Source organism: Centruroides vittatus, unplaced genomic scaffold (genome assembly GCF_030686945.1).
Source record: "Centruroides vittatus isolate TY-2023 unplaced genomic scaffold, ASM3068694v2 scaffold_1152, whole genome shotgun sequence".
Classification (NCBI taxonomy): Eukaryota; Metazoa; Arthropoda; class Arachnida; order Scorpiones; family Buthidae; genus Centruroides; species Centruroides vittatus.
This window is the reverse complement of record NW_027122670.1, coordinates 1,663,034-1,675,345: the sequence shown is the minus strand read 5'-3', so window position 1 is coordinate 1,675,345 and position 12,312 is coordinate 1,663,034.

Below are 12,312 nucleotides of genomic sequence, written 5' to 3'. Positions count from 1 at the left end.
CCAACTTAAAGATGTACTAGGAAAAAAAATCTTTATTCAAGTTAACAGTAAGTAATTTAATTGCAGGTTACAGATATATGTGGATAAACATTAAATGCTACACCCAAAATACATAGTTGTATTTTGGATGTAGCATTTTTATTGTTTTGTACCATTTTTAATGTTTATCCATATATATCTGTAAACAGAATTACTTTCTTTCAACTTGAAAGGTTCCTGTCCGTCTTCAAACTGAATTTCTGATAGTTTTTTTATTATGATTGTATCAGTAAGCGTTGTAATTAGTTTCCAATTCAAATAAAAACTGCCAGCAATTTAAACTACAATAATGAGAACAGAATTACTATGGACTAATAATTGCATCAGCCATATATTGGAGAGATTTAAAATGTAAAGATGATGATAACTGAACTCTGATTACAATAAGCAAAGTTTCATAAATATATTTTAACTTACGTGCTTTGGAACCTGTTAATTTTGATAATGTTAGTAAATTCTGCTTACTATAGTCATGGATATATCTAAGTATGAGTTTATTAAACATTAACTAAATATCTGGTCAAAAATATGCTTTTTCTGAAATTCGTTAAAATTTTATAAAAAAAATTAGTTTATTTTTACTTAAAATTTATTACTTTAAATAAATAAATGATTAATTCTTAAGATAATTAAAGGGGAAGGGTTAACTATATACACTGTTCCTACTCAAATTTTTGTTTTAAATTCCCTGACCAACTTTGTACAAATTCTGGGACAGTACAGCACATTGACAAAATAAAACAGCATACGACTTACTATGCAAATATGCTATTCTTTCTTTGACCTTTTAGTCAGTTATTTTTTCTAATTAACAGTTACATAATTTATATAATTGCTGAATAATTAAAATTAAAAATAAAATGTTTTATTAAATTAATCCACAACCATAAATCTATGTGGCTTTGAAAAAAAATAAAAAGCTATTATTTATTGATCCACGTACAAAAGTATATATTTACTGAATTTATCTCTCAAGAAAAATCCTGGACTTTATAAAATATTAATAAGATCAGAAATTGTTTTTATAACAAAATCACATAACAGATGGCGCCACACACGATTCTATTTACTATATCGTAGTTAAAAACACAAAAGTTATTCTCTAAATAAAATCTCACAACAGCCGAGAAAGTTGCGCAACTCGTTGCCGGGTTTTTTGACTGTAAAAAGAAAATTAAATCGTTCGTTCCGAGCAGTAGGCCCATCACTTTTCTCCATTTCCAAACAAGAACAACTATAATATTTTGATTCCTTGGTGCAGAATACGTACACGATATTTTCTTTGGGGCAGGTAAACTTATAAAATTCGCTTATTTAATATATAAATCACTTTAATTAACGTTTACGTAACTAAATTATAACACGCATATTTCATATAACCAACGTCAGGTAACCGCTTTTAAAATGGCGTCGGATAAACGAAATACTGTATTACGAAATTTAGTAAAAATTGCGCTGTCGGTCAATCGGAGAATACTGGACGAACGAGAGGAACGATTTGTTCTAGTTTTGAGGGTGGCGGGGTAAAGATGACGTTCGATTATTGAAAATCTTGCTTCTAACCCCTTATGGAGAATGGAAACTGAAGGCGGAGGGTGATATGGAGTCTCTCGATCCCAATCCGTGTCATTCGGGGAATAGAAACGTAAAAAATGCAGATATTTAGCCTTAAAATTCAAAAAGAATTCATTACGTCAATCGCATTCGAATTCGTTAGGCGCTTTCTAATCTCCATAGAAACGGCAATTGCCGTTTGTATTGTTGCAACACGATTTTGCGTCACTTTGCACGTTTTTCGCCTGCCGAATGGACGTGTGTGCTCTGTGCTCTTGTTTTCGCTGTGTTTTTTGCCTTTTCTCAGTGTTTTTTGCTACCGGAACGTGGTTCTAAGAAGACTTTTGGACGCCTACATTATACCAAGTAAGATTTTAATTAGAATTTAGCTAGCTGTAAGATTTTATTTTCGTTTCGTTTAGTCCAACTTTCAAAGACGACATCGGCCGGCGTATCGGCCGTGCCGTCGCTTGTGAATTCTTCTTCTTCTTCTTCCTGGTTTATATGGAGATGTTAGTGTTGGCCGAGTATATGAAATAACAAGACCCTGAGAGTCGCTCGGCTTTGATAGAATTAAAAAAAAGAGGTTTATTAATTTCAGCGAACATAAATAATTTACAAAGAAACGATTACACACACTTACTAATTACTAATACAAATACATTTGGGACTGCGCGTAACAATGTCATCAATTAGTCCCCGCGTGCCGACAAGACAAAGAACTTATTCTAACTTATATCTAGCTTAACTAAGTACAGGGCCCTAGAGAAAGATAAGGTGGAAGAGAATTAAACAGAGATGATAAGACTGAAAATTGGTTCGAAGGGGTGACTGGCGGTAATAAATAAGAAAAAAAAAACCTCGGATCCGTTCCTTAATAACTTTCTTTGTTTCTGTTCGTCCCGTTTTTCTCTCTCTCCGAAAAATCTTCCTTCCTCTCGCTCCTGTCCTCCTATCTCCTCTGACGTAACCCCTCGACCCCTCGGTGTCACACCCTTTTTGTTTTTATTACCGTCCAGGCCACATGTGTCGACTAACTACCGCGTGGTTAAGTAAATAGAAAACGGAAGTAAAATTGTTACTACAGGAAGATAGTATAAGGAAAGTAAAGAAAAGAAAATAAATAAGGTTTAATAAAGCCACATACGTCCCCACCAAAAGACATATTAACAATTAACAGAAACATTAATATGGAGATACACAACCATTAATGGATGATGAACTACAGTTCATCTTCCAAAGTGAAGCCGGCGATAGTCCACTTTCTGCCCCCGTAAGTTATACGGGTGGGAGATATTACCCCTCTGTTCCAGCATGGTCTCATTACCCGAATCCTTGCGGTCTCCTTGATGCTGCTGGTTATGTTGATTATACCTATTGTAGCTCGCCCGTTGCGCAGTGGGTAGGTGAGGGATGTCTTCTTCCTCTTCAATCTCCTCGATCTCTCCGGATTGTGATCCTTCGTGTCCAATTGGGATGTTACGCTTCCGTCTAGGCTCACGGAAGTTTGAGAAGCACGGTTTTAGTCTGTCTATGTGTACAACAAGTTTTTCCTTTTTATTACAATTTTCGATTTCCGCGTTAACAGGCCCCAGGAGGCGAGAGACACGGAAAGGACCTAAATATTTTGGAGAAAACTTGCCTTGCTTCTTCCCTTTCCTTAACATCCAAACTTTCTGCCCTACCTCAAAGCTCCTCACCTTCCTCCCTGTGTTGATGCGGTTACGGTTAAGTTTGTTACGGTTGCGACTTAATTCGTATGCCGATTCACGGATGCATCGTAGCTTATCCATAAGGAAATCACGATACTCCCGAATACCCGGGTAGTCATTTGTCTGTTCAACAGGGAACGCATGAGGGAATTTAGGATCAAATCCGTAAAGAAGAAATGAAGGTGACTCACTAGTAGAGGAGTGTGTAGCATTATTATAAGCGAACACAGCAGTCTGTAAGAAGGTATCCCAATTGTTGTTGCTGCCGCCTGATATTCTGGCCAAAAGGTTACTGATGGATTTGTTCACACGTTCACAAACTGAGTTCGAACAAGGGCGATATGATGTCGTAACATTGTGCTTGACGGTAAGGATGTTGCACATTTCATTAAAGATGGAGGACGTAAAATTCGTGCCCCGGTCAGAGATGATGATCTCGGGACTGCCATATCTGCAGACTATCCTTTCGAAAAACACATTGGCTACAGAGGCCGCAGATTGGTCCCTTAAAGGGACGGCTTCTGTGTATCGAGTAAACATGTCAATTATGGTGAGAATATAACGATTACCCTTATGTGTTTGATTTAAAGGGCCAATTATGTCGATTGACACCTTTTGAAACGGATAATTAGCGACTTCCGTTTCTTGAAAGGGGGCTCTTCCTTGATGTAAGTTATGTTGTTGGCAAACTTTGCAGAACTTCACGAATCTATCGACGAGTTTTTTCATCTTCTTGAAGTAGTAGTAACGGTTGATCAGGTCACACGTTTTTTCTTTGCCGTAGTGTCCGGCTAATGGTGATTCATGGAATGCTTTAATTACGTCATTAATTGCTGTTTCCCCTACACAAACACGCCTCCATTGACGTATTCCAAACCGTCCCGGTCGTACGTGGACTAATACATCACCATCTACTTGATACTCAGGAAGTATGCCACTACTCGGGTAATCATTGTAAGAGGGTGGGAATTTAATTAAATGATTTCTCATTGGACCAAAAATTCTGTCCCCAATCTGGGACTTCTTTACCTTTTTCCACAACTCTTCACTGATGCAATTAATGACATCGCTGTTTGAGGGGGCTTCTTCTCTACTACCATGTGGTCGAGACAATAAATCAGCCACTGGGTTACTCTTCCCTTGAACATGCGTAATGACCAAATCAAAATTAGATAATTCTACGGCCCATCTCATGAGGCGGTTATTGTGATTTTTCATATTTTTCACAAAGGTTAAAGGTTTGTGGTCGGAAAGCACAGTGACCTTCTGACCAAGAATAAGATGTTTAAAGTGGCGGAGGGCTAAGATTATTGAGTAGCATTCCTTCTCGATAGTGGAATATTTTAGTTCGGGCCCACGGAACTTCCTACTAAAGTAGCCAATGGGAATGAGTTTCCCTTCGCTTTCCTGTTCTAAGACCGCACCAGCCCAGGTATCTGAAGCGTCCGAGTGCATGAAAAAAGGTATTTTAAAGTCGGGATGAGATAGCACAGGGGGTTTAGATAATAGTTCTTTAAATTTTTCGAAGCTTGATTGGCACTGGTCGTCCCATAAGAACTTTACATATTTTTTAGTCAGATATGTAAGAGGAAGAGCAATCTCGGCAAAGTTTGGGATAAAGTTGCGGAAGAATCCCACCATTCCGAGGAAACTCCTGACGTCTTTCACATTACGCGGGGGTTGGACTTCTTTAATCGCATCCACGTTGCAGGGATCAGGTCGTATCCCCTTACTATCGATGATGTGTCCCAGATACCGCACTTCTTTCACCATGAATTTCGATTTTTTTGGGTGCAATTTCAAGTTGGCTTTGTCTAATATAGAGATTACCTCCCTTAGGAGTTTCACGTGATCTTCAAAGGATTGGGAGAACAACACAATATCGTCTTGAAAGACGAAACAATTGATATCTATGAATCTCCCCAACAGCCTAGACATGGCGTATTGAAAATACCTCCCGCTATTCTTTCCACCTTGCGGGAGGCGGCACATCTGGAATTTTCCCCAAGGAGTAGAGAAAGCAAAGAAATGACGTGTTGATTCATGTATGGGTATCTGGAAATATCCAGACTTTAGGTCGATTACCGAGAAGAATTTGCTTCCCTGAAACTTCGTTAAGATCTCATCCACACGGGCTAGAGGGAACTCCTGGGACTGGGTTACTTCGTTAATTCTTCGTAGATCGAGAGTAACCCTTAACTCGCCGGACTCCTTCGGGACAATGTGAAGGGGGGAATTCCATTCAGAAGTACTCTCCTCGCAAATCCCCGCCTTCAGATATGAAACTATCATTTTCTTTAGTTCACTCAAATAACATTGCGGTATTCTATATTGTTTTGTATTAATTATTTGGTTACTTTTAATGATAGGTGTATGAAGAAATTCCTTAGTACCGGTCAAATCTTCTATTTTCCGTGCGAAACATCCGGGGTGTTCATTAAAGATACGCTCCACTTCCTTTTTTTCGTAGTCTTTCAAATGGGATAAATTAACCTCCATCGTATTATCGGATTCCTCCCTTCTGAATCCACAACACTGATAAAAGTCATCAATTTCGGTTCTATTCCAAGATGTTACATTCTCACCTGTTTCAATTAATACTTCCGGGAACCTGTTTAACACATCCATACCCAATACTCCTTCGTATTCGACTTCGGATGGCAAGTGCATGCAAGTCATTTGAACATTTTGAGTTCTCCCTCCTCTTTCGATCTTGATATTAGACTCCCATTCGCATTCGATAACCTCCCCACCGATTCCTCGTAGTCGTTTCCAACTCCTGTGAAGTGCACCGTTCGGTCCCCTACTCCATATCTCGCTCTGAGCGATCTTCAGGCTTAGCACGGACCTTTCCGCACCCGTATCGACCAGAAACTTGATACTGGTACCATAAGCATCACCAAGAATGAGGGGAAGGCCCTTTTTAGAGAAGAACACATTAGGGGCCAGGGTTAGCTCGATGCATGGGACGTGATACTGGCTATCATCACGCCCCGTAATTAGTTTAAATCATTTATATTCCGTTGAGGGCACTGGCGGGCCAGGTGGCGAGGATTCCCACAAATGTAACACCTTTTTAGGACAGATCGGTTCGGGCTATCCTTATTTTTATCTAGATTTCCACCCAGTCTTTCGACCAAACCATTAACAGTACTACATAACGACCCCACCATTTTTTCCAACCTTTCAAGTCTATCGTCTTCCTTTGTTTTCACAATATTCATCACACCATTCGGATCCTCATTAGCGGTTGGGTTCTTTATTTCAATGGTGTGTACAAATTTATTTTCTCTACTAACGTTACACTCGAGTTCGACCCGTTCTTCCCTCTCCGCTTCCTTAATTGCCTGATCTAAGGTCTGGGGTTCTCTCCTTAATACGTATCCCTTTAGCTGGGGCCTTAGGCCCTTTATAAATCTCTCTCTAATAATGTCATCCCTCAAGGCACCAATTTTTTCGTTATTGGAAGCGGCCTTCGACAACAGTGTATTCATGCGGATGACATAGTCACATACCGTCTCATCATGGTTCTGCTTAATACTTAAGAGTTGGTCGAGTGCATTCTTTTCCTTAAGTTCTCGCTTTTCGTAACATTGAATTAATTTTTGCCTAATTCCCTCAAAAGTACAAGGATCTTGGTCAGCCAAGCTGAAGAACGTCGATAATGGCCCCCCTTTTAACCGAGCTTGTAAGACAGCCAATTTCACTTCACTGTTCCACCCAGCCAGGCGAGATATATTATCTATGGTCTTGAAGAATTGGCGGACATTAACCAAATCACTGCCACTATTAGAAAAAATGGGAACCATTCCTAGAAACCCTGTGACTACAGGAGGGATCCCCTCACCCTCGCCTCCTGAGGATGTAGCAAGATTGTTCTGGTTACAATCATCCATAATTAATGATATAAAAATAATACAATTGATTACAAATTGTAGGGCCTTAAATCTACAGGCACGATAATACAATGCTACGTTCTATACAATAAAAACCGTATCCCGTTACTAACAGAATCCTGTCGCGGACGCCATTGTTGGCCGAGTATATGAAATAACAAGACCCTGAGAGTCGCTCGGCTTTGATAGAATTAAAAAAAAGAGGTTTATTAATTTCAGCGAACATAAATAATTTACAAAGAAACGATTACACACACTTACTAATTACTAATACAAATACATTTGGGACTGCGCGTAACAATGTCATCAATTAGTCCCCGCGTGCCGACAAGACAAAGAACTTATTCTAACTTATATCTAGCTTAACTAAGTACAGGGCCCTAGAGAAAGATAAGGTGGAAGAGAATTAAACAGAGATGATAAGACTGAAAATTGGTTCGAAGGGGTGACTGGCGGTAATAAATAAGAAAAAAAAAACCTCGGATCCGTTCCTTAATAACTTTCTTTGTTTCTGTTCGTCCCGTTTTTCTCTCTCTCCGAAAAATCTTCCTTCCTCTCGCTCCTGTCCTCCTATCTCCTCTGACGTAACCCCTCGACCCCTCGGTGTCACACCCTTTTTGTTTTTATTACCGTCCAGGCCACATGTGTCGACTAACTACCGCGTGGTTAAGTAAATAGAAAACGGAAGTAAAATTGTTACTACAGGAAGATAGTATAAGGAAAGTAAAGAAAAGAAAATAAATAAGGTTTTAATAAAGCCACATTAGCCTTGTATGCTCTTTCTCCGAACAGACGTCGCTTGTGAATCAGGATCCGAAATGACTTTTAAACGAGCCGCCACGTCGGAAAGCGACCGAAGCGCCGGAAACGGATTAAGTATTTGCTCATTGGTTTATTTTCGTAATTAATTCTTTTATATTTTATAAACACGGTCAAAGAATAAGGATTATTTATAGAAATTCAATTAAAAATTATTTAATGCTAACTTTAAATACGAATTCCATCGTAATTTTAACTGAAATATACTCTGGTAACATTGATGGACGGAAACCGTATTCCGAAGCATGGGATGTTCCTTGGACAGGTCAAAACTTTCGCCCTTTGACCTCCGACTTCTCCATGCAATTTATGTATTACTTACAACGCTTTTCAATGGCTTATTTTGTCAGAATTAAATTGTCTGCAAACACATCTAATACTAATACACTTAACAGTTATCTATACAGGCTGGACACAAAGAATTCTTTTCCTTAGGCTCTTTGTCTCTTTCCACGAGGTGGTCTTTTCCGAGTGCAGTCGATCTGCCTATGCTTTGTGCCAGTTAAACGTTCGTGTCCCGAATGGCGAGTTGGGATGCGGGCGGGTTTCGCTTCTTCGTACGTTTGTCTTGTGTTTTGGTCGACTCGTTGGCAATTTCTTTGCAATTTTAAATGCCGTCGTTGCGTTTATTTGACGTACACGTTAGGTAAATTGCTCTAGAACGAAACACTTGTTACGACTCGGGCTCGAGTGCCTTTTCCTCATGGCTACGTGCGGCGTGTCTTTAATTTACTGTCGTACAAATACAAATTACACGTAAGAGAGTTTCTTCGTTCCGGGTCGGTCTTCTCTACTGCAAATACAGTAGGAACGTTCTAGCAATTTCCGGTAGGATCTAACGCGAGCTATCCGAATTCCGATTCGTCGTGAGTATAATCTTGAACTTTTTCTGCGTTAATCGGTCCCAGAAGACATCTCGTCACGTCGTTCGATGGTCGGATTCGAATTTTTTAGATTTAAAAAGGCAGCTGCGGTGAGCATTCTGCTTATTCTCGGAAGAATTTAGACATTAATTTAAGCTTTTGTTTTAATCGACTAATTGCAATTTTTTTTTTTTTTTCAGAATGAAGATGTTGGAGTGGTTTCGCCGGAGGTTCCGACGGAAGAATGCGGTGGCGCCGGCGCCGGAGGGAGGGGGTTCCTCGGACGGCTCCGATGAGACGTTCGAGGAGCCGGAGGTGGACTTGGTCTCTGCCGAATGTTCGGTGTCGTTGGAGACCGTCGAGCGAGAGGCAGCGGGTGGTGACGACCTTCCCCCAGTGCGTGTGGCGTGGGACTCTCCCGGAGGCGGGAGAGTTCTGAGTCCATTCCACTTGGTCAAGGTCGTCAGGGATCAGCCGGCCACAGGCCTTGTTGTGGAAGACGTAGAGAGTGACAGCAGTTCGTCCGAGCTCGCGACGGACGGGTTAGGGCCACCGCCTGTCCGAACTTGGAACAGGGAAGAATCGGAGGAGAGCGCCGCCGAAGTCGAGGAACCGCGGTTTTGTTGTTGCGGGTGGCTGCGGTTCCTTTGGCCTAGGCGGTGATCTTCTTCGGTTTTACCCAACTCGTCTTTTGCACCCGGATGCGACATTCTGACCGGATTCGACACTTTTCACCCGGACATGACACCTTTACTCGGACGTGACCTTCTCTTACCCGGATGTGACCACGGACTTGTCTCCCGAACGTGACACTCGGTCGACGACAACGGATTTGACTCCCGATTGTGACACCCGGACGTGACACGTTTCTTCACCGGACGCGACATTCGGCCGACCTTTCTTCCCAAACAGCTGTTACGAGGATTGAGCTTCCGGTTAGGTTAGGTTAGGCTAAGATAGGCTTGGTCAGGTCCTTCGCTCTCCTCATGACACTGTTCGGGAAGAAAGTCTATCTGATAAAGGTAATAATTTTGATTTTAGATAATAAATGAATCAACTTCTCGTTTTCTCACTGTTTTTGTGTTTTGTAGGAACATTTGGGAGGGAGAAGAATCTCCCTCCTCAACTTTACCAGGAAGAGGACCAATTTGCCATTTATCGTACAAGTGAATATTTGCCGAAATCTACGTCCAAGTAAAGTGTCATGTCCGGGTGAAAAGTGTCGAATCCGGTCAGAATGTCGCATCCGTGGTAAAAGATCGAGTTGGGTATAAACGAAGAAGATCACGCGCCTTAGGCAAGGGGAACCGAGCCACCCGCAACAACAAAACACCGGTTCCTCGTTCGCGCGTCTCTGCCTCCTCCATGGTAAGAACTCTTTCGTTTCATTTTCAAACACATCTTATTCTCGTATCGTAAATTTACTGATTTTCTGTTTTCAGACTGCCGAAAGATGTTCTTCGAACACACAGACACACACACACGCACGGACATAGCATCACTGTACACGAAGATATACACCATTTAACCTTTACTCGAATCTCGCACTCACGCACTTACACGTCAAGCGCCTCGTTTTGCGTAATTCCACACAATGAAACAACCCGAAACTCAGTTCCCACAAATCCAACCACTTGGGTCCTCGTCCCGGGAAGTGGAAACGCCAATTTTAAAGATTAAAAGACTAAATTGGCGGCCGAAGGGGCTCTGGTAATCACAATACTTGCATGGATTAAATGGAATTTCACACATTCGCATCAATATCGCTTTGTCGATGAATTTTTCTGTTAAACCTCTGTAAATTATGATAAGAAATTATCTGCGCACAAATCTCGCTCGTATTTCAGTATTGCTAACTCTCACCTAAGATCATCAATTAAAGATCTTCGTTTCGCATCGTATATTTTCAGTGAGTCGATCGCGACGCACCAGTCGACGGGTTGTCGAAACGATCGCCAGAGCCAATTTTGGTCGATCGCTAGCGATGTACTTAACTTAATGTATTATATTTGTAACCGAACGCAACTGTATGCATGCAGTTATGACTCGACTCATAAGCAGTGAGTGCACTTCGTACTGAAAACAGTGTATAAACATAGTATGTATTTCACACTTCTCCCTCCCACTTAGACTATGCCTATGACAACAAGTCGATCGCGACACATTTTTACGATAAAAGTAGATCTTATGTGCACAAAAGTTGGCCACCCTGGTATATTTCATCACACTTGCAATATGGCAGCCGGTGATTTTTGTTTTGTTTTGCTTATGAGGGCCGTTATGTTCTTACCCATCGTCGGTTTCTGAAGATCACAATTTGGCTGCCGAACTGTCTTGACACACCAGATACAGATCGCCCCGGGTTCTTCAACAGCCCGATATCGATCTCAGAGCGGTAGGCTGAAGTCTTAACAGCTCAAACATCCGGCCGTCACCTTGTTATACCAGGTGTGAAAGTATATAATGGTAGCGTAACGTAACGTATAAGTATAAGTACGGACACTTCCATATAAACAGTTCTTATTGTACGCAGGTCACTGCACATGAATTGTTTTTAGTTGGTCTGTAATGTACCATATTCTCTTACACAATATATTATTTCGGCGAAGAAATTGACACCATTTTGTTCATGACTGCTTTTAGGATCTTAATAGCCAATTATTTCTAACACGACCGGATTTCAACAAATTAACCAAATAGTGGCCAAAGGTTATAACACATAAGAAAGATGGAATGGGAGGCCGACAAAGTTCTCGCTTGGAACGACTCGGCCGGTTTTGGTAGGTATGCAGTGCGTGCATGCACGCTGGCGGCCCATAGTGCACTAAAAAGTATAACTTTTTCATACTGTAAATATAATAATCAACTGACTCCTGCCGGTCGTTATCTAACTCCTTTCGGGGAAACCTTTTTAAATGATGTGTAGTTAATCGGAACATGCCGCCCCTAAGCTGCCTATATGTGATCTTGAGTTTCATGTATCGCACTCCGTTCTTGAGATTAAGGAAGGACAGACAAGCAGACGGACGACAGTGGGAATTTATAGGTCTTACATTTTTTCAAATTGTAGCCCAATTTAAATAAACAAAGAGGTGCGTTGTTAATTTATATAAATTTTTATATACACATATTCATAAACTAAATAAGAAAAATTTCATTTTAATTTGCAGCTTGTATTTCATGGCGGCGCAAAAAGGCGCCTATTATCAACGGGGAGGTTTGATTTGAATAAAGTTTCTTCGTTCCGCAATTTCCGGTAGGATCTAAAGCAAACTATCCGTATTTCGATTCGTCGTGAGTGTAATCTTGAACTTTTTCTGCGTTAAATAACTGTATTGTAATACGGCTGGATGGTCGAGCGGTCAAGGTGGCAGCCTACCGCTTTGGGACCCGGGTTCGAATTCGTATGGGTTGGTAGAACCCCAGGAA